The following is a 22,862-nucleotide window of genomic DNA, read 5'->3' on the forward strand; positions in this document are numbered from 1 at the left end:
GGTGGTGACTTGAGGAAAGTTAGAATCCTTCCTTATCCTCTCACTACAATCACTGCTCTTGATGCTCTATTTAATTTTAAAAACAGATCTCACCTTAACATTGATCCTACCTACTTGATTTTTCCAGTGCACTTGAAGTGGCTGCTAAAACAACACCTTTTGGGCTCAGTTGTCAGTAGGTGCATTTTTACTGCCATTAGGAAAATACGCAAAGATTTATAAAATGAGTGGATTGGATTCATCAGCTAGCAACCATATGGCCTCCCTCTAAATATAGTTTGATGATAATCAAAAAAGAAGATTGTGGTGGGAGTCATTGCTTTTAAAAGAAAATATTTAGTCCTTATCTTGTCACCTTTTATTATATTATTATATCATACTGTTACTATGCTATCAAAGTATTTCCTTAATTGATTATATTTGAATAACGAAGTGAAGCAAGACTGTAACTATAACTGAAAGTAATAAGAGGACAGCCTTAGGCAGTCAAACCCTTATTCTGTCACCCACTCAAATCCAGTATTTTCCTTTACAAAGCTTTATTTGGCAGAAGTTAGTTTAGGGTACAATCAAGCTCTATTGATGTCATTAGGGATTTAGTACACTGTATTATGTATCCTCATGTGTTTAAAAAGTCTTCTAGATTTGAAAAATGAGGTGCAAGGTGATGTTTGCCAGATACATGTGGAAGATACATTTAACTACAATTAGTGAGGGATATCTCCTGGCCATGCTTTATTCTTTTGCATTGACAGAATCAGCTGTTTTTAACACTGAAAACATAAAGACAAAAACGTTTTATTAAGATATAATCAAGCTTTTCCAATACTGATACTACTGAACTGACATTAGATAAATTTTTTAGGAAATAAACATAAGGGAGAAAAAACAAATAGTGAAGCACAGAAGTATCAAAGTAGATTTGAAGAATGCAAATGGTTTCTTGGGACTCCTGTATCCTTGTTTACAAAGAACCAGAAGCAAGCAGTCCCATGGTATGAACACAATAATAACCACCAATATGTTTGCATGAAATAGAAATTTAAGAGTGGAGAGAGCAGAGATAATTTGAGGAACATTTGGATGTTTCACAAGTATTAAAGATTGCTTGCTTTATATACTCTGTGTAGGAAATAATGTGCTAACGTTGTCAAACAATATACTTGTTTATTCTGTATATATGGTGTTCATGGAATGGGAAAATATGGGCCAGAAGTGCTTCCTAAAACTTATACAGAAAAAAATTGTTAGACTGAAGGAACTTTTGTTGGGTAGATATTTGTCAAGTGCATATTTGTACAGTGCAAGGTGAGAGAAATTTCAACATGAGTAATGATTCTAAAACGTTTTCCATAGTTTTCAGAAGCACTTGTTTATGGGATAATCTTCAACACTTGTAATGCACAAAGAAATAATAAACAACTGCTGAGATTAATAGTCAAAGCAAAGTTGAGGTATGTAATCAGTCTCAAAAGCCATTCATTGCAAGTACACTTCCAAGTGACAGAAACCATTGGTGTTTTGTAGGAAGCTTCAATTTTAAAAATTGAACAGTAAAGTATTTTTTTCTTTTGGCAGCATTCAGAAGCACTTATGACTTCTGGTTCGAGACTCCTAGTCCCTGCAGAAGTATGTTTGTGGAAATGTTAGACAGTCTGAAGCAGAAAATGCATCTGTAGTTAGGAAAACCTTAGTTGGGTTGATTTGTTTTGGAGAAAGAGTGTAGTTATTTTATGGTTGTTGTGGGTTTTCCGGGCTGTATTGCCATGGTCTTGGCATTGTAGTTCCTGACGTTTCGCCAGCAGATGTGGCTGGCATCTTCAGAGGTGTAGCACCAAAAGACAGAGATCTCTCAGTGTCACAGTGTGGAGAAGATGTTGGCAGGTCATTTGTATCTACTCAGGAGGGGTGGGGTTGAGCTGAGTCATCCTGTAAGATTTTCCCAGGGTGTGGAATGCTAATGGCGGGAGGCTTCACTGTATCCTGAGGAGGTTCTTTTGCATATGAATTGGGGCTTGATGTGCTAATCTTCTCTGCAGGGCTATTGTCGAGTATAGAGTGTTTTGTTAGCCTGGTGTTTTTCAGAACTGGAAACCATGCTCTGTTCATTCTTAAGGTTTCTTCTTTCCTGTTGAAGTTTTGCTTATGCTTGTGAATTTCAATGGCTTCCCTGTGCAGTCTGACAAAGTAGTTGGAAGTGTTGTCCAGTATTTTGGTGTCCTGGAATAAGATACTGTGCCCTGTTTGAGTTAGGCTATGTTCAGCCACTGCTGATTTTTCAGGTTGTCCAAGTCTGCAGTGTCTTTCATGTTCTTTTATTCTTGTCTGGATGCTACGCTTTGTGGTCCCGATGTAAACTTGTCCACAGCTGCAGGGTATACGGTATACTCCTGCAGAGGTGAGGGGGTCTCTACTGTCTTTTGCTGATCGTAGCATCTGTTGTATTTTTGGGGTGGGTCTGAATACTGCTTGAAGGTTATGCTTTTTCATAAGCTTTCCCATCTGATCAGTAATTCCTTTGATATATGGCAAAAACACTTTTCCTGTAGGAGACTGTTTTTCCTTGGTTGTTTGATTCATCCTGGGTTTGATTGCTCTTCGGATTTCATTTCTGGAGTAGCCATTTGCCTGAAATGCGTGGTTTAGATGATTAATTTCCTCATTGAGAAAGTGCGGCTCACATATCCGTCTTGCACGATCCACTAATGTTTTCACTATGCCTCTTTTCTGTCGGAGGTGGTGATTGGAGTTTTTGTGTAAGTACCGATCAGTGTGAGTTGGTTTCTTGTAGACCTTGTGACCTAACTGAAAGTTTGCTTTGCGGATGACCAAGGTATCCAGAAATGGGAGTTTTCCCTTGATTTCTTTCTCCATTGTGAATTGTATGTTCAGGTGGATGTTGTTGAGATGATTCAAAAACCCCATCAATTCTTCCTCCCCATGGCTCCAAATGATAAATGTATCATCCACAAACCGGAACCATACACTAGGTTTGTGGGGTGCTGATTCTAGAGCTGTTTTTTCAAAAATGTTCCATGTAGAAGTTTGCTATAACTGGGCTGAGAGGGCTCCCCATGGCCACCGCATCCATCTGTTCGTAGAATTCGTTATCCCATTGGAAGTAACTGGTTGTCAGACAATGATGGAATAAGGCTATTACATCCTCTGGGAAAATCTGATTAATAAGTGCAATAGTGTCTTTTACTGGAACCTTGGTAAACAGGGATACATCAAAACTGACAAGTATGTCTTGTGGATTGAGTTTCAGAGAACTGATTTTGTTGATGAAATCTGCTGAATCTTTGATGTAAGACAAGGTTTTCCCGATGTGGTCCTGCAGGAGATCAAGCACATCAAGCCTCAATCCATATGCAAAAGAACCTCCTCAGGATACAGTGAAGCCTCCCGCCATTAGCATTCCACACCCTGGGAAACTCTTACAGGATGACTCAGCTCAACCCCACCCCTCCTGCGTAGATATAAATGACCTGCCAACATCTTTTCCACACTGTGACATTGAGAGACTTCTGTCTTTTGGTGCTACACCTCTGAAGATGCCAGCCACAGCTGCTGGCGAAACGTCAGGAACTACAATGCCAAGACCACGGCAATACAGCCCGGAAAACCCACAACAACCATCGTTCTCCGGCCGTGAAAGCCTTCGACAATAGTTATTTTATGTTTGTGTAACACTGGCTGAATCCACACTTACTGGTATAGCGCTAAACAGTCAGAATGATAGTGTCTTCCTGGCGCGTTTTATGGTGTAATTGTGCCATGATGCTGCTCTCATGGCGTGATGACGTCAGAAAAAGCGCCAGGAAGATGCTATCATTCCGACTGTTTAGCGCTATGCCGGTAAGTGTGGATTCAGCCTATGAAGCAGATTGTGTAGATTTTAAGTATTTATAATACTTTTTTGAAACCATTCTTTCACAAATAGTTATTTCATAGCATTAAGTGGATATTCTGTGTATGAATTCTTAGGTGATACTTGATTTTATCATTATCAAGTACACCTTATACACTACTCTCTTCATCCCTCTGCAGTGCTATTCACTGTAGTGTCCAAAGTAATGACCAATGAAACATCAAAACATTTCTTTCCTTCCAAACAGGGAGGAGAAACAACAACAACAAAGCTTGTGTGTCAGAAAGAGGAACTCAGAATTGCATGACTTCAAGTCTTGTTTCCCCTTCTATTCAAATACCTTTCTGACATTTGTAGTTAGCAACAACAACTAGATTTCATATTACATTGTTTTTGACTCATGTTCCATTAGCATGACATGCTGATTTTGAACTATGTTAAGGCCATTGTTCAGTATGGGTTTAAAAAGGAATTACATTTCTGAAGAGCGCTGGGATTTTTTTCTTGGCATTATTCCATGCAATTATAACTGAGGCTCAAAGTTAATATACCTTGATGAGTTTGCTGACACATTTTAATGCAGCATTGTCCAGGTGTAGTAAATTAATGAAGAAGCATATGTATTTGAAAGAGAGAAGGGATCTTTTTTCAATGAAAAAAGTGGAGATGCAAGGGATTTCAGTGAGTGTTACAACAGTTAAGATAGAGCAAAGAAAATTAAGAAGAAAAACTAAGAAGAGGAATAAAAATTAACTCAAACTTGACAACCTAGAGAATAGGGAGAAGAGAAATAATGTGCATATGAAAAGGATTAGAGAAGGAGCCAAGAAAGCTTAGTGACTTTTACACAAAAGTGGCTCAAAGAAATGTTAGATTATGATAATCATAGGGAAAAGGTTCATGCTTATTATTTTGCCAGTATCATGGAACTAGATTCAGAGGGCTTGACTGGGTAAAGAAAAGATTCTGGGGGAAAAGCCAGACAGAATAATGAATTGACTATTATATGCCAGAAAATGTCTTTTGAAATATTTTCCTTTTTGGCTCTTAAACCAAGAGGGGGCATCATGGAACAATGGGGTACTAAGAACATTTTCTTCATTGCAGAAGGTGTTTAGTTTGCTTTGCGATGCCTGTCCACAGATGAAAAGATGCTAAGAATACATGTACGGCAGATACTAAAATAATAAAATTCTTTGTGAACTTAGTGACTCCATATATCCAACAGAGAAAAGTATATTCAATAGTAATATTATATATGTTTGAAAGTATGAACAAAAGCACATGTAAAACAATGTATTCTTGTATCTCTCTTTTACATTTGAATCCTAACCACCTTTTAATTAGAAGAAAACCTCATTTAGGAAAACTTACTTCCAAGCCAGTATATTTAGGATCAAATCCTTATGTAGCATATACAGGAAGGTTTTTAGGAGATAATATTGAAGAACTGAGATTACCTGTAGTATAAACGCACTCAAGTGTAGACCATTTTCCACCACTACTAATTTCATAACTGTAAAAATATAATGTGGGAAGGGATGCCTGCAAGGCTGGACAAACAGCTAATATTCAAATTAGGATTGCCAACTATTACTGGGGAAATTGGGGTGGAGCATGGAGAGGGACCTCAGAGGGTTATAGTGCCTTAGAGTCCACCTGGCAAAGCAGCCATTTTCTCCAAGAGAACTGATCTCTGTAGTCTGGAGATCAGTTGTAATTCCAGGAGATCTCCAGGCCTCACCTAGAGGGAGGGAACCCTAATTCAAATAGCAATTAACAATCTTTCTTAACCACTTAAGGCTCCCTTCACCTCCTGTTACTTGTGACTAGTTATAAAGCTACCACTACTGGATCACACAGATCCTGCTGTGGCAGCAGTATTGAAGAAATTACTGGCACCACTGGCCACCACATGACTGGGCCAGACTTTTCTTGAGGAGAGGCTGCTTGGGGGTGGGGGGTGGGGAGAGAGAACTGAAAGCTGAAGACACAGGAGCAGATAATGTAGGTTGCTTGGTGAGTGGGAAGAAGAAAAAGGAAACAGGAAAAGAGGAGAGACTGTGGGGGCTTTCAGGCAAGGGAAATAGGAAATAGTAGAGGAAGGGATTCAGAAGAAAATGAGATACTCCCTGCAAGTGCTTGTGGGTTCCCCGATTGTAATCTTCTAGTAGAAGATTGCTCCATCTTCTTCACTACAGTACAAGAAAGAAATACGAAGTTTATTGTGTTGGTGTTTTCTTAATTTATAATCTCTTTAATTCTAAAGCACAAATTGTGAGTAAAATTAAACATTGCATTTGTTGCCATCAAATCTCAAGTATCTTCAGACAAGTGGTTCTAGTGAGAATGTTGCTACAACACATTTGCCAGAGTCGCAGCAGTTGCCAGGTCCTCTTTTTTTCCATCTATGATGGACCAGGCAGCTTGTCCTGTACCTTTCAACCAGTGACTTAACTACAGTGATCCAGGCAACGGTCATCTCTAGGTTGGACTACTGTAACTCACTCTACACAGGGCTTCCCTTGAGCCTGACCTGGAGACTGCAGCTGGTTCAAAATGCAGCAGCGCATGTTATTGTAGGAGCACCGACTGGAGCACATATAACACCAATATTGCACCAGCAACATTGGCTGCCACTGGAGTACTGGATCAGGTTCAAGGTTTTGGTATTAACCTACAAAGCCCTATGCGGACTGGGACCAGCATATCTGCGAGACCGCTGGAAAAAAAAAATGAAGCATATAAAACCTGCACCGCTCCCTACCAGGACTGTCCACCCCCTTATCTTGTCGAGCCGTGCTTGCTGCCTATCGATTGCTGCCATCTGACTGTAATTAGTGTATATCTTATGAGTGAATTTCTCTTAATTTTTTTTAAAAAATCTATTTATGGTTTTAACTGTATACATTAATTCTAATATGTTTTTAAATGGTTGTAATCCACCCTGAGCCCTTCATGGGGAGGGTAGAATAGAAATCCAAAGTAAATAATAAATAAATAAAAATAGTTATATGTTGTATCATGTAAAACAGAGGTAGGAAACCTTTTTGGATTGAGTGTCAAAAACATACACAAAGGGGTGTGTGTGTGTGGAGGGGGGGGAGACTATATACTTGACCCCGCCTTGCAATTTAGGCTTAAAGTATATGAATGGCCCAAGATCACCCAGCAAGTTTTCATGGCAAAACAGGGATCTGAACCTGGGTCTCCCAAGGTCCTAGTCCATCACTGTAATGATTACACTGCGCTGCTTTAAGTTCAGCTGGTAGCTGAATAGATGTGGGAACAGATGACAGATATTAGCAATGCAATAACTGCTCTTCTATACCACTCTTCTAGACAGATTAGCAACCAACAGTGAACAAGGTCAGTGTTGGTATCCCTACAACACAGCTGGGCAACTGGGGCTGAGAGGAGCAGCTTACCCAAGGCCACGTGCCGAGTTTATGGCAGTTGTGGGAATCAAACAGAGTGCTGATTTGCAGCTCAATACCTTAACCACTATGCTACAGCAGCTTTCCTTCATCTGCCCTTTATCTTCTCCTATGCTACCAACTCAGCCTCAGCTGATTATGCAGAGAACTGGCTATGGGAAGTAAGCATGGGGTCTGGTGTCCTGTTGTTGGGTATATGTGCTGAGGGTTGCTTACGCTTACCCAATGTAAGATAATTTTGCTGTAGATTTCTAGCAACCAGCTTGTAAATGCTCATCCGTCATAGGACTCAAAACTGTTCTTGTAAGATTAAGGAATAAACTCTTCATGTATATTCATCAAGTATGAACAAAAGAAAAAAAATCAATGGCACTTTTCAAAAATATATCTTACAAATATATGCCTTACTGATAAGCACAAACATCAGAAAAAGTCTGTAGAAGGGAAACAGACCAAAAAGAAATATGAAAGAAAAAATTACATTACTGAAAGCAATTGTGGTTTTTGCAAACATAGCAAAAAGGGAGTCTCATTTATTTTCTTATTACTACTACCCAAAGCAGGTCAAAATAGAGCAAGACAGTGTTTTTGCAGCATGATCCCAAGCATGATTATTATTTATTCAATTAGAATATTTATATACCCTCTTCTTAGTCCTGCTCCAGGCAGTTTGGAAGCAAGCTCTATTGTCTTTAATGGGAGTCCTTAAGAAGCGTGTACAGTATTGCAGTCTTACAGTTTCACCCTGTGTGTCTGGTTGGAACTAATTTCTACCAAGTTACCTCTCACACTTCTGTTCCTGTCCTTCCGACATGAAGTCCAGGATTGCATGTATGAGATCTCCATTCTTACAAGAATTCAGCCATCATTGCTAATCCGCTCACAGGCAGCACTCAAGGATGCAGGTCATTTGGGGGCCCAAGTCTGTTTCACCTGTTGAGCTCTTTTCATCCACTACTCTTTACCTATCAAAATAATCTCCAACTTTAGTATAAGGGCTGTCTCTTAGTCTTACATGAGACCTGCATGCTTCTGGGTTAGAGGAGACCTTTGATTTGTTGGAAATATGATGTCTGGTGTACAGAGAACACAGAAGACGCAGACTACCTGCAGGGAGCAGCAAATCTGACAGTTACATAGACAGCAAAATAAGATCCTTCTTTCTGCCTCTCTTCTGTCCTTCTTGCCCGTCTCCAGATTGATATTCTTAGGCTACTTCTTGTTTCTTCCTAGAGGTCCCTCGCTCCCTGTTCAATGAGGTAGTTAGTATCTTTTCTGTTTCTCTGCTTTCTATCAGAGTTGAAGTTCCTGAATAAACTCTCTTCATTCACTCCTTAATCAGACTCAAGATCATACCCTACATGATTAACTGTTGCCTTTTATATTCTCAAAGAGAGAATGTCATTTTTTCCTCTTATCGTTTGTTGTCCTAGCAGACTTTGGTGCAACTTGAAGAGCTGTTTTGTACCCATCACCATCTTATACAAATACAGAAACACACTCTTCCTTTTTAAAACTACAAGCTGCAGACTTGGGGCTTTTTCATCATACCTGGAAATATCTTATTTCTCTCCCCACCCCATTTTTTAATACTGAACATCCAGCCTGATGATAGTTTCAGGTGAGTAGCCCTGTTGGTCTGAAGTAGAAGAGCAAGATTCAAGTTTAGTAGCACCTTGAAAGTTCATACCTTGGAAGTCTAGTTGGTTTTTTAAAAAGTGCTATTGGACCCAAATCTTGCTCTTCTATCCAACCTGAGGAGGTATTCTTGACAATTTTAAAGCTTGTGCTTGCTTTTGTGATGCTGTGGTTGATCCTAATTAAAAGGCACCACACAACATTTTTTTAAAGTCACAGACTGATATGTTCTCACAACTGGTAGGGAAAAAGGGAAAAGAGAGACAATAGTGGGGAAAACAAAGAACAAATTAATCTCGAACTGCATACACAAGTGTTGAAACCGTTGGAAGGGGTAAAAGCCGAACACCATGGAACAGGCTGGAATGAGCACTAAAGAAATACTTTCCACTGTTTCTTGTAGTACTAGCAAGAAAGACAAGAGAGCAGTATTCCATAAATGAAAATATGGCAATATCATGCCTTTATTAATCCCTTCCAAAATGTTCCCAGTACACCACAAAACAGGCTGGAACAGGTACTAAATAAATAATAGGACCACAAGAAACAAATGGGATGCATTAAAAGGTACTGGAGAAGAAGACTGTAGAAATGAAAACACTGAACTGGCACACTTTTATTAACCCTTTCCCTGACAAAATGCTCCCAGAACACCACGGAACAGGATGGTAAAAGCCAGAGTGGGAAGGAACAGGACGGAACCAGCATTAAACAAATAGTGGCACCACAAAACACAGGGGGATGTGTTAAAGACACCAGAGAATAATATTTTAGAAATGAAAACAGGGAAATAGCATGCTTTTATTAACCCTTTCTTGTCAAAATGCTCTCAGAAATCCATGGAACAGGCTAGAACGGGCACTAAATAAATTATAGGACCACAAAATACAGTGGGAAGCATGAAAGACATTGCAGAACAAGATTTTAGAAGTAAAACCACTGAAATGGCATGCTTTTATTAACTCTTTCCTCTGCCAAAATGCTCCTGGAACACCATGGAACAGGCACTAAATAAATTCCAGTACCACAAAAAAAAAGTGGGAAGCATTAAAGAAACTGGAAAACAATACTTTAGAAATGAAAACACTGAACCATAATGTTTTATTAACCCTATCCCTGCTAAAATGCTCCCAGAACAGCACAAAGCAGCCTGGAACAAGCACTAAAGAAATGCTAGTACCACAAAAAATATGGGAAGCATTAAAGACAAAGTGGCCTGGAGCTATGGTTACCAGCAGTTCTGGAGAAAAATGTCTTGTTCATTTAATAGAGGAAATGGGCAGTTGACGCTTTTCATGGTATGGAATGGCTAGGAGCCACTTAAAGACAGGATATATGTCAGGTGTACCTTTGTTTACAGAAAAATCTTGAGCTAAACATGATTTGGAAATAACTTCCTATGACAAATTAAAACAATATACTAGAGATGGGCACAAAATGAACTACGGAACAAAATTCCGTATGGAATGGCAGGTTCGTAGTCAAAGAACCATGCGTTCCATGGGACCACGTTTTTCCAAACCAAACACACTTTTCTTACCGTTCCGTTGCTGGTTCGGACACTTTTGGTGCCAAATACTCCCTCGCCCAGGCAACAGTGGCAGTCTTTAGTTTGCCTCCAATCTGAGGCCTCCAGGCTTGATTGGCAGCTGTTCCTGCCAACTAGAGAGCTCCCACTCTGGCCTATCCAGCCAGGGAAAGGGGGGGGGGAGGGTTAGAATCTCCAAGGCAACTGAGGAGATGGTCCTTCAGCAGTCATGGTAACACCAATCTCTTCCTTCCAAAACCATGTTAGGCAGGTTTTGCTGCCAACCAGAGTGCTCCTGTGTTGTTCAATCTCTTGGCTTTTCCCATAAATAAGGGAAGCCATGTGATTCCTGGTTTCAGTTTCTCTAGAGTGGGAGAGGGAGGAGACCTTGGTGGCTGGCTGTGGTGTTGGGATTGGGATTGGAACTTGGATCTTTGGCCTGCACTTATGGCTGCTGGAAAAGGGGCTGAAAAGCCTCTTTTCTTTTCTCTTGCTTTCTTGTTTTTCTTACTGACTGGGGATTGGGGAGGTGTTTGGGGAAAGGGTGCTTTTTTATCTGAGCATGAAGGGGGCTGCCCTGGGCCCCCCCGAACCCCAAGTTTGGGAATTGGGTGAATTCATTAAGTTCGTGTTCCGTGGAAATTAACGAACCAAGCGGTTCGGTTTTTGTTCCATGCCCATCTCTACAATATACTCATATCCCTCTGCAGAAGTAAAAAAATCAATGGCGTAACATCAGAAAAAATATCCTTCCACAGAGAAACAAGGCAAGGATGTCCTCTTTCCCCAGTACTATTTGCAATCACTGTGGAACTATTGGCAATAACAGAAAACAGATACAAGGAATAACAGTTGATTCAAACACTTATAAATTAAGCATGTTCACAGACAACATGGTGCTATATATTTCAGAACCTGCATTTTTCTTTCCCTACCTTCAAAAAACACTATATTTGCCCAGATTTCAGGATTAGAAGTTAATTGGACTAAATCACAGATTCTGCCTATAAATTTTACAACTTATACTGAAACTCAAATTCATTAACAATATAACTTTTAATGGTCACCAACACAATTATCATATTTAGGAATCAAAGCCCATCAGACTTTAACCAACATCTAAAAGAAAACCACATTAAAACAATTAACACAAATAAATGTGACAAATTATAACCATTATGGTATGATAGATATTTAATAAAATCTTTTGTACTCCCCAAATTGATATTTCTTTTCCAAGCAATTCCTATAGCAATACCACCAGGAGGCCTAAATCATTGGCAAAGTATCTTAAATGAATTTCTGTGGCAATACAAACACCCAAGAATTGCCTTCACGACATTAAGACTAAAGAATATACAGGGGTGGATTTAATTATCTAGACACAGACTTATATCAAAAATCAATCTGTCTAACAAATACACTTCATATGTTACAATAGGAGACCAAAGAGATTGGATCAAAATTTTTCAACCACTACACTACCCTGTGTCTATCCAAGATTTAATATGGAACAAACAAAACTCTCGACCATCTTCTATTTAGCAAAATGTCTTTCTCACAGCAATTTTAAAAACATAAGGCCTTTATAGAAACAAACTCACCCCTGAAATTTCTAGATTCTCTTCTTTTTGTCACAAAGCTGGCTTCCTCCTGGTCAAATTTCTGCTTTCAGTAAAAACTTGAGACAATATAAAATAACTCACTTGGTGGATATTGCTCCCCCCCCCAAAAAAAAGGAATCGTAGACAAATCAGTGTCAGAAAACTCACCGCACTCTCCCATGGTATACTTACCTCCAACTTAGCCATATGGCCTCACATAAACTTAAAGGAAATCATGAACAACCCAAGCAGAATTTGAGTGACCTTTAGACAATATGGGATCTACTCAAAAAGGCTTAATTTCAAAAGTATACAGTATCCTTTGCTATATAAAACCTAAAACCCTAAGCTTTCCAAAAAAAAGTGTTATCAAGATAGTGACACACCAACAGATGAACAATGGAACAAAGTATGGTCTTCAAGTTTATTTAATTCCCCAATAATTAACACCAAACTTCCAATGCCACCCAGCAATTCCTGAGACAGGAAGGCATAGAACACCAGACCACAGTGGCCTACACTCCTGAACAAAATGAAACAGCAGAGAGAAGTAACAGGACACTGCTAGACATGATGAAATGTAAGTTGCATGATTCTCAACTACCAGAACAATTTTGGGGAGAAGCAGTCATGACTGCCACATATACACAGAACAGACTGCCAACAAAAGCAACTGAAGTGATGCCATTTGAATTTTGGCATGGCTATGTACCAAGTGCGAAACATCTGAGAGTCTTTGAAAACAAGGCCTACTCCTACATTCCAAAGGAGAAGAGAGGCAAACTAAATGACAGAGCCTCACAAGGAATTCCTGTTGGATACTCAGTGCAAAGCAAAGGATATAGGATCTATGATCCACAAACCAGAACAACCATTGTCAACAGCAGGGCCGGATGGACAGTGGGGGGAGGGAGGGCAGAGAGGGTAGTCACAGAAGTGGCATCATCATGCAGTGCCGGGAGCGTGTGCACATAGGGCTGGGTTCAGGTTGCCCTGGGCGCTGGCAACCCTAGATCCGGCCCTGGAGCTGTATACTTCAATGAAAGTGAGCTGTATACTTCAATGAAAGTGAGAAGGCAATACCTGAAAGGGGGGGGAACCATTGAAGAGAACAGCCAAATCACATATCCTGATTCAGATTAAGAACCAGGAGACTCTATGATACACATCACTGGTACATCAAGTGCAGATCTAGTAACAGATGCTTCATGACTGGAGACACCATGAAAGGTCCAAAGTCCAGAGACATCTGACCAACCAGAGGCAGAGAGCGCAGAGGTGGAACCAAGGCGTTCAACCAAAGGTATTCCAGCTCCATGACTGTCCTACCTTGCAAGAATGGCAGAAATACCTGAACCTACTTCATGAGATTAATTATCCCAGCTACCACCAGAAGAAGCTGAGAAATGGAAAAAAGACACACAAGAAGAACTTGAAGCCCTACACAGGAACAAAACATGGACACTCGAACTGCTACCTTGGAAAAGAAAGGCAATGGTGTGCAAATGGGTTTTCAAGGCCAAGCATGATGAACACAGCTCAGTCCAAAGATACAAAGCAAGACTAGTTGCTAAAGGTTACTCTCAGAAATATGGAGAAGATTTTGATGAAATGTTTGCACCTATTGTGGGACACACCACTGTAAGAACACTATTAAGTGTTGCTGCAAGAACAGTTGCTGCAAGTGTTGCTGATCAAGAACACCAAGTTTATGACAAGTTAATCCCACACTGGCTGTAGCCTTATAAAGGGAATTTCCCCTACAGGTGAGGCTGGGTTCATTAGAATCCTTTCTCTAAGCTAACTCATCTCTGCTACTCACTAGGAGTAGATCAGATCCTGTACTGACTCAGGGCTTTCCTGACATTTCCTTAGCAGGAGGAAGGCCTTCAGCTGCTAGGCATGTAGTCCTGTGCTTGGTCCATGCCTCTGCCCTTACCCTCAGCCTTCTCTGCTCCTGGGGTTCTTTCGAAGACAGTGGCAGGTCTGGCAGCAGGCAGGTCCATGCTAAGGCCGCCTGGCTTGATGAAACTACTGTGGTTGCCAACCCTCCTGGAGCTCTTCACAAATTACAGCTGATCTCCAAATGACAGATTTTAACATTCTCAGAGACATGGAAGCTTCTTAGACTGGCCTATGTGGAATTATACCCCACTTAGGTACCACCTGACAATTGATGCCAACCCTCCTAGAGAACTCCGAGAGTTACAAATGACTTTCAAATGACAGATTTTAATTATCTTGAACAGAACGGTGGCTTTAGAGTGTGGCTTCTGTGGACTTATACTGCACTGAGGACCCTCCATATTAGAGTTGCCATACCTGGAGATGTCCTTCCATTTCAACTGAACTCCATATGACCTATTTTACCTAAATTGGAGACAATGGTGGCATTGGATATTGGTAAATGTGGTGTCTGAAACACCTTCTTACAGTAGTTGCTAACCTGCCTGGAGATCTCCAAATACTACCAATGACCTCCAAAGGAGACATTTTAAAGCTCTCTCTGACAATGGATGTTTTGGAGAGTAGCCTCTTTTTCCGTATACCCCATTGAGGCCCCTCTATATTAGGGTTGCCAACACCTCCACATGCCACCTGGAGATCTGTTTCCATTACAACTGAACTCCATATGGCAACGTTATCTCTCTTGCAGACAATGGTATAATTGGAGATCAGTGCCTGTGGCATTATACCCCACTGAAGCTCATCTTACTGTGTTTCCTACTATCCAGCTGGTACCTTCCTGCCCATAACTTAATCCCATTATTGAGAGTCCATTGAGGACAAATCCATGCTGACTTCTGCATATTACCACGTTGTTCATCAGATTCTTGCAGACCGAGATGTTTAATATCTGTTCCAATATAAATTTGGGTTTATTTGGTATTGATTTAATTGGCATCCCAGTTTTGTTTGGGATTCTCTAATGTGATTCAGTATACCCAGAAAAAAACAAATCAGCAATTATTTGGTATATCAGATACTGAATCACACACTCCTAATATACTTATGGTTGGCTGCAAGTTTTTTGGGACAACTGGGCACAAGATATCCCTGGTTCCCTCCATTGGTGTGCCCCCCTCAAATCCCTGCCACCTTTGCTCTTCCCTCCATTGTGTCTGTACTGCCCCTCTGTAATAGCCACCACCCTACACTGTAGCTGCACTACAGGGAATTAAATACAACATTCTAGTTCTGTTGGTGCCAGTGGGTCTAAGAAGAACATGAAAGATTCACTGCAATGATGTTGGAGCCGCTGGGCTGGTTGAGGGGGTGCCTGGAGGAGACATCAAAGCACAATTATCTTGCTCTCTGATTCCTCCAGTGCCTCCAGGCACTTCCTTTGAGAAATGGGAGAGTGATCCCATGGGTCCAGGTGCAGGAGAGAACCTCTGCCAGGCCAAAGAGCCTGGCCACATAAATCCTGATGCCGACCTGAAAATGCTACAATTGTCTTCCACCCATTTACTCCGCTTCTTCCTTTGCTTCTTTGCTTTCTCCATCAAGACTGGATAACAGAGGCTGGAGCTGATATAAGGAGAGGCAGAAGGTTCCAAAGTTACAGTTATCTCCTAAAGGAGATAAAATTTAAAAAGTAATATTTTGAACAATGAAACAAGAAATTCTGTTAAAACCAGGATCACAAACTACTTTAGAACTTAAATATTGTGTGTGTGTGCATGCATGCATCTGCATGTGTTCATGTATGTTTCAGAACAGTGGGCAATAAAGTATATAACACCCAGTGCTGTTTTCAGAGTCATTGGAAAACTTTCCAAGGGTTTAAATGGGCTTTAATGAAACTCTAGAATCATATGTAGATAAATTCAAGAATGCCAAATCCAGACACCCTATCCTTAAGCATATTCGAATGTAATAATTAAATAAAATACAAAGTGATTTGGAAGGGAGCTCAGGATTCAACCTTGGGTACATTTGAGAACAGAGATTCAGCATGTGCCCACTTCTTCACATACACTGAAACAGATTTCCTCAAATATTACTTGCAGGTGTGGGGTGGGGTGGGGGTTAGTTGCCAGGAAGAGCTAATAAGAGGTAAGATTCATAAGTAACTGAACAATGAATACAGCTGAGATTGGAATAACACATTTGAAAGGACATGTAAATAGCAGCACCTTGGCATACAGGTAATAAAGGAGCTGACAATATGTATTTATTACATTTATATTCCACTCTCCCTGAGAACTGCTCTGACCTGGCTAGCCCAGGCAAGCCTGATCCCATCAGATCTCAGAAGCTAAGCAGGGTCAGCTTTGGTTAGTAATTGGATGGGAGACCTCCAACAAAGACCAGGGTTGCAGAGGCAGGCAATGGCAAACCACCTCTGTTAGTCTCTTGCCATGAGTCACCATAAGTCAACTCTGACTTGAGGGCACTTTCCACCACCATCTCCTGACAACCAGGCTCAGAGTGGAACACAGAAAAAAAAATGAAACAGGCAGCATAATAATTAAAACCCTTCAGTAAAACATGGCATTCTTATTGCACAATCCCTCTATATACAAGAAACCCATAGGGGTGGGTGGCAAGCTGTTTGATGTTCAGCAGACCAGGGGGGAATCATATCCCCCCCGGTGGGAGGCCTATTGAAGGGGGGAGGATGCCCACCTCAGCCTGGTGGAACAACTCTCAGCTCAGTCCTAGGCCATGAGACAGCGCCATCGCTCATGTGTGGACATAAATGCAGTGCCGCCCCACTCCTCCCTATGGACTTTTGCTGGAGAGTCCCGCCGCTGGCCTTGCTTAGCGAGGCGAAGCACAGCTGCAGCCAAGAACACTTGCCCGCTGTTCCCCTGACAATCTCGCTCACACCAGCCAATGGCTGCATTGCTCCCAACAGGTGGGCAAGGGGCAAGCAGAGATGCAGCCAATGGGGAGGGCATGGTCCCTGCTGCTCACCAGCACCCCCTCATCAGGGAGCAGACATCCCTGCCGGGGAGAGGGGACAAAGGTAACACTGAAGGTGCGGATAAGACACCCACCTTCTTGCCCGTCCAGCCCTCATTTCTGATGAGAGCTTGGCTGGTGGCTGCAGCTCAGTGTGTCAGCAAACCCCCTCATCGCCGCCACCACCACCACAAGAAACAGGTGCCCCCTCCCTAAAAAGTAGGGCCAGATAGTAGGGAACTGATCTCTGTTGCCTGGAGATGAGTTGTAATTCTGGGAGATCTCCAGCTACCTCCTGGAGACTGGCAACCCTAATTAGTCCCCAGGTTCTGGAGAGGCAGGTGGGGGGGGAGGCGGGTCCTTCAATGAGTGACAGGAATGCCCATTGGAAACCACGTGGGAGGCTAGAAGGCCAATTGGAAGCGAGGGGAATGAAAAGCACCCACAAACTTGCAGCGGTGCCACTTGAACACATCACTGCATCTCTACGATGCGAGACTGTGGGTTGGACCTCAATAGCCATGCCCCAGTCCTGGGGTGATCCCCCCACAGCATGGACTGACAGCCCCTCCCCATGCTAGATTTCCCAAGTCCATCCCTGCTTCTGCAAACGGCAAAAAGGAAGGGGATGCCCAGTAACTACAACCCCCCACCCCCTGGCAGCAACTTCCCACATGCAGCGACCATCTTCCTGGCTTATCAGATGCCAGCAGCTCAGACTATCAGAGAATGAAAGTGCCCTCCCCCCGGGCAGACCTTCATGGGCCACAGTTCAATTCTCACCCCACTGCCTGAAGTTACATTGAGAGGAGGTTGGACGGGGCAGGGAGGTTGGACAGGGCACCACTTGAAACATTTGCGGGAATGTGTGAGAGGACATTCTGACAGGGAGTTGAGAAGGTGGCTACTGGCAATGTCAGGCAGGCATGCAAAAACAGAAGTTTGTTGTTTTTCAACTCGTTTTATTAAACTGGAAAAAGTGCCAATGTCTCTCGGCTGGAAGGGGAGCCAAGGCATTTTGTGGAGCCCTTGTTCTGCGCTTCCAGGGGCAAGGCTGAGATGTGGACTGCCTTGAGATATTGCTTCCTGGGCTGGATCTGAATGACACAGAGGATTATGGGGTCGGGGCTGAAGCAGACATGCTCGGTTGTCTCCCGGATGAGTCATGACGTGCCTGCAAGGGAAAGACACACATGTGATGCAAGTAACCCAGCCTGGTTCATGGCTGAGGCCAAGCCCACTCTGCAACATCTGAGAAGATGCATATAGTAGAGAGCAGCAGAGGCAGCTCCACAGGTGCAGCTAGTGACCAGATGATGCATAACCCTCTGGCGAGGAAGCACTATGCCTTGGGGTGATTTTACCTTTAAGGGAGAAAGTCAAAAGGTAGTTACAAACACCTGGTCGAGAGTAGTTTTCTGGGCAACTGCCTCTGGGGCAGGCAGGGGCTGCTGCCACCATCCCCTCCCCCACCAAGCCTCACCTGAAGAGTCTAGTGGTCAGGCGAATTCAGGTGATGGGACAGCCAGCACAAATCAGTGACCCAGGTTAGCTGCCACCCCATCTCCTTCTTCACTGTAAGTGCTCCCTCACTCCTTACTGAGCTGGAACTTCAGAGTCAGATAACCTGCAAGGAGACTTGAGTGGTTATTGTTAGTTAGCCAGACATTCTGGACTTTGCCCTTCTTCCCTTGAACGAGTACAAAGTTCTCCCAGTTTTCCTGCTAAGTCCCCTCTAGTGCACTCTCCCACCTCGTGCACAAAGTCCCCATGGCAGAAGGCAGACAGGCAGAGCCTTCAGCTGTGTGCTCACCTACCTGAGGTAATGAGCAGCGCAACTGGACGTTTTGTAGGGTGCGTGAGCAGGTGATTGGGTGCGGGGACGGGGGCTCGCCCACCACAGCAGTGCACGCGGATTGGCCCCCATGGTAGTTCCCATCCTATGCTCCTTCGGGCTACGGGGGCGGGGTAGGGCACCAGGAGAGGGGCGCAAGTTTTCCCCGTTCAATGGGCACCTATGGGCTATGCCTGCTATTTTTGTGGTGTAACTTTCTGCCACTGCAGGGGGTATTCCTGGGCTTGGAGTGGCTTTGGAAGTGTACTAACTTGCGCCCTGCGCCCTGCCCCACCCCCTTCCACACCAGTGTGGGGACTTGTGTCATAGCTGTGCCTCCGCCTGGCTGCCAGGCGTGCCTACCGGTGGCAACCCATCTGCAGTAATGTGCCTCGGGCGGGCACCCATGGGTTTACGTCAACATAAGAGCCATTTACATCCATGCAAACATCAGTTCTCTCTTTATGCACTCTCCCCTCCCTTAGGACTGAGCTGCCTGTCTTGCATGCCTGGTGGAAAGATAATAAAGCCTGCTGGGGCCAGGTCTTTACAGACAGAGAGTTCCACCAGGTTTGGTGCCAGGACCAAAAAGGCTCTGGCCATGGTCAAGGCGAGACAAACCTCTCTGGGGTCGGAGACCACCAGCAGGTGTTAATCTGCTGAACGAAGGCTCTCTGGGGAACATATGGCAAGAGGCAGTCCCGCAGGTATGCGAGTCCTAGCCCACTAAGGGCTTTAAAGGTCACTACCAAGACCTTGAACCTAATCAGGAATTCTACTGGGAGCCAGTGCAGCTGGAGCAAAACCGGTGCAGTTTCCAGAGTAGGGACATGGGCAGCCCAGAGTAGGGTGAGTTGCAGTAGTCCAATCTGGATGTGACCATTGCATGGATCACAGCAGCAAGGTCTGGGGCTGAAAGGTAAGGAATAAGTTGCCCGATATGACGAAGGTGGAAAAACACAGCTCGGGCAACTGTTGTGACCTGGGTCTCCATTGACAGGGAGACATCCAAGACCACAGCCAGACGCCTCACCACTTGCACAGATGTGAGCAGTGCCCCATCAAGGGTTGGGAGCTGGATCCCCGAACCCAAGAGCCCACAGCCCAGGTGCAGGAGCTCCATCTTCATAGGATTCAACTTCAGCCTGCTCTGTTTCAACCATCCAGTCACTGCCTCCAAAGCCCTGGCCAAATTATCTGGAGCGGTCTGGCCAGCTGTCCATCAACAAACAGAGTTGGGTGTCATCAACAGATGTGAGAACCAAGTTCATGTCCAGTGGCCTCTTTAAGACCCACGGAGTTTAATTTCTGGGTATAAGTAAGAACAGAATGAATTAGCATGTGTAGTGAGATAAGAAGCCGGTATCTCTGTTAAGCCCTGGGGGTTCCATTGTCCTGAGTGCTAACTTGCAATTCAACAATCTCCCATTCCAGTCTGTTTCTGAAATTTCTTTTCAATAAAACAGCTACTTTGAGGTTCCCCACTGAGTGCCCTGGGAGGCTGAAATGTTTTCCTAAGGGTTTCTCAGTTTTGTAATTCTTGATGTCAGATATGTGTCCATTTATCATTTGACTGGGGTGAGCAGTAAATTGTCATGCAGCATAAATTATCATACAGCATAATGAAGATGTTGAACAGATTCAGGAGTCAAACAGGAATAATCAGCTTAGTTTATACGGTTTCCACTCTTTGGGGTTCAATTCCAGAGGAATTCCATGGGAAAAACAGAGAAGGAAATAAATATGTCAAAATTGGAGACTGTTTTTTGTGGTACCACTATTTGTTTAATGCCCATTCTAGCTTTTATCCCTTCCCTGAAACCATAGTATTACTGATACAGAGATAGTAATAACAAGAAAGTGGAAATCAGCTGTCAGAAGTTCTCGGAAGATCCAGCCAAGGCTTTCTGGAAACCATTAAGGAAAGGTGGAACAAGGGTGGAGGGACCTGATGCAGACCAAACAAAAGGCAGCAAGAGAGAACTTTTGCAGAAGCAGTGTCAGTATGAGATCAACATGAACTTGAGAGCAAAAGACAGTAAGGAAGAAGAGTCCGTTGAAATCCCCACTTCCTACTGCGGTTAAAAATATATTTGTTTCCCCACGTTCTACGCTAGGCTTCTTTTTCTAACGCAACCTATTCAGTCGCCAACGATTAGGACCGGCACAGAGAATACTCGAAGATCAACGTAGGCGCTTGCTCTGACAGCCACTGAGCATGCTCAGTATTCGCGACGCCGTGGTTGCTAGGACGAAGGAAGAGCAGGAACTGCTGTTGAGCATGCTCAGTATCAGCGAGACGAGGGCGAGCTGCCAAGTTTCACGGTGCGCCGGCTGCGGCGGGAGGAGAAAGCGCTTTGGATTGACGACCCTCTCTCGAGTCTGGTAGATCCCAGATAAGGTGTTTTTGCTTCAGCAGCCTTGAGGAAACAGGAGTGCGAGGTGTGGAAAGTCGCTTTGCTGTAGCTAAGCGAGGCTTGTGGGCGCGCGTGTGTATGGTTGCAATGGTAACAGAGGCTGTCCTCCCGGAACTGGCCGGCAGGAGCAGTTACTGTGAAGGGTCCCTGGGCTGGTTTTCGGGGTCTTCTTCCATGAACAGCCGGAACTCTAGGCAGTTGTTAACCCTCTGCAGGACTGTGATTGTAACAGGCGTGTGCATCTTCACTAGTGCATTCGTGAATCTCAGAGTGATGAAATAATAACGGCAGTCTGAATGCATTGTTTTCTAGAAAATATATATGTAGACATGTAGAAAGTAATAACCCTTCTCATTACGATTGCTCCTTTGGTCAGGGAAGAACCGTGTGAACCAACTTGCTGTGCATACTTCTCAACTGCTGTGAATAATAAACATATTTGTACAGTCACGTATGTAATAAACACAGATTCTTTGCGAGGTTGGTATGAACTAGATAATTGTGAATCTAGATAATAGTTCTGAACCATCTACATATCTTTACGGATATTTATGGTTTAAGTCCTTTCAAAACGAGCCTCAACGTTGTATCCAGTGAAGGTATCATACATTTGGTTGTGTGTATACAGAAGCTTCTGCCTACGAAGGAAGGTGGAGAAGGTAATACTTAGGGAGAGGGTCAACTAGTAGGTGGTTTATAGTTACACAGCTAGGGAATGCAGGGCTGCTATCAATGAACCTTCTAATCTCTTTGGAACAGCAATTATCAGAATTTACCTGTGGCTCATAGGCTGTGATCTTGAGTGAGCCAGCCTGGTGGCTCCAGATCCAGTTCATGAGTTAGAGTTGTATATTTTTCATTTGTCTAAGCTATATGTTTGTGTTTCTTTGTAAGTTGTGTTGAGTCTCCACTGGGGAGAAAAGCAGGGTAGAAATATCAACTCAAGTGGTAGCAAGAAGCCCTCTTAAAGTATTTTAAAGCACTAGAAAGTAGAGAACAGCACAGACAAAAAGGTTTATCTAAATAATTAAATATCTGAACTGACTGTCTTAACAATATGTGTCTTAACATGGAAGTGATAGCACCGGCTAAAGAATCATGTGGTGGTAGAGGGGAGAGGCTGGTATAACTTTGGTTTGTTAAGAATAGTAATTTAAAACCGGTCACATGAATGTTCTCCAGGCATATGATACAATATTTAATCATAAAAGCGTAAGCAAGCTAAAAATTTAAAATGTATCATCCATTTCACAAAAATGTTACTCTTTATACTTTTAGCAAGGATATTGCATACCCCTTTAACAAGGATATTGCATGGGATAGTCATAGTTTTTAATTGCAAATAGAATTTCAGATGTATCATTCCAGAGGTAGTAACTGCCTTGGCTGTTGGGCAGTAGATGGAACAAGGACTGGAAACATTAGAACATATAGCAAGAAATTGTTGCAACTTATTTTTCTGGTTGGGGAGTAAACATCAAATCCCAAACAGGCATACCCTACAACATAAAAAGTGTAATTCTTAATGTTTGTGGTTACTTATGGTACCGATATCAGGTTATTTCAACATTTATAATGGTATGTTGTGTTTTTTATCAATTGGCTGAGTACGGCTTTGATGT

The 22,862-nt window shown here is 42.9% G+C and overlaps 1 protein-coding gene across 1 annotated transcript in view; it reads left to right on the plus strand.

Moving 5' to 3' along the window:
• The first annotated feature begins 21,198 nt into the window (after window positions 1-21,198).
• The window catches only part of ARMC2 (armadillo repeat containing 2), a 58,081-nt gene continuing 56,417 nt past the window's right edge, over window positions 21,199-22,862 (plus strand). Inside the window, exon 1 of the mRNA XM_054980588.1 lies at window positions 21,199-21,265. The gene's annotated coding sequence lies outside the window, so the exon portion shown is untranslated. The remainder of the gene's footprint in view (window positions 21,266-22,862) is intronic.

The sequence above is a fragment of the Eublepharis macularius genome, chromosome 1 (genome assembly GCF_028583425.1).
Source record: "Eublepharis macularius isolate TG4126 chromosome 1, MPM_Emac_v1.0, whole genome shotgun sequence".
NCBI lineage: Eukaryota > Metazoa > Chordata > Lepidosauria > Squamata > Eublepharidae > Eublepharis > Eublepharis macularius.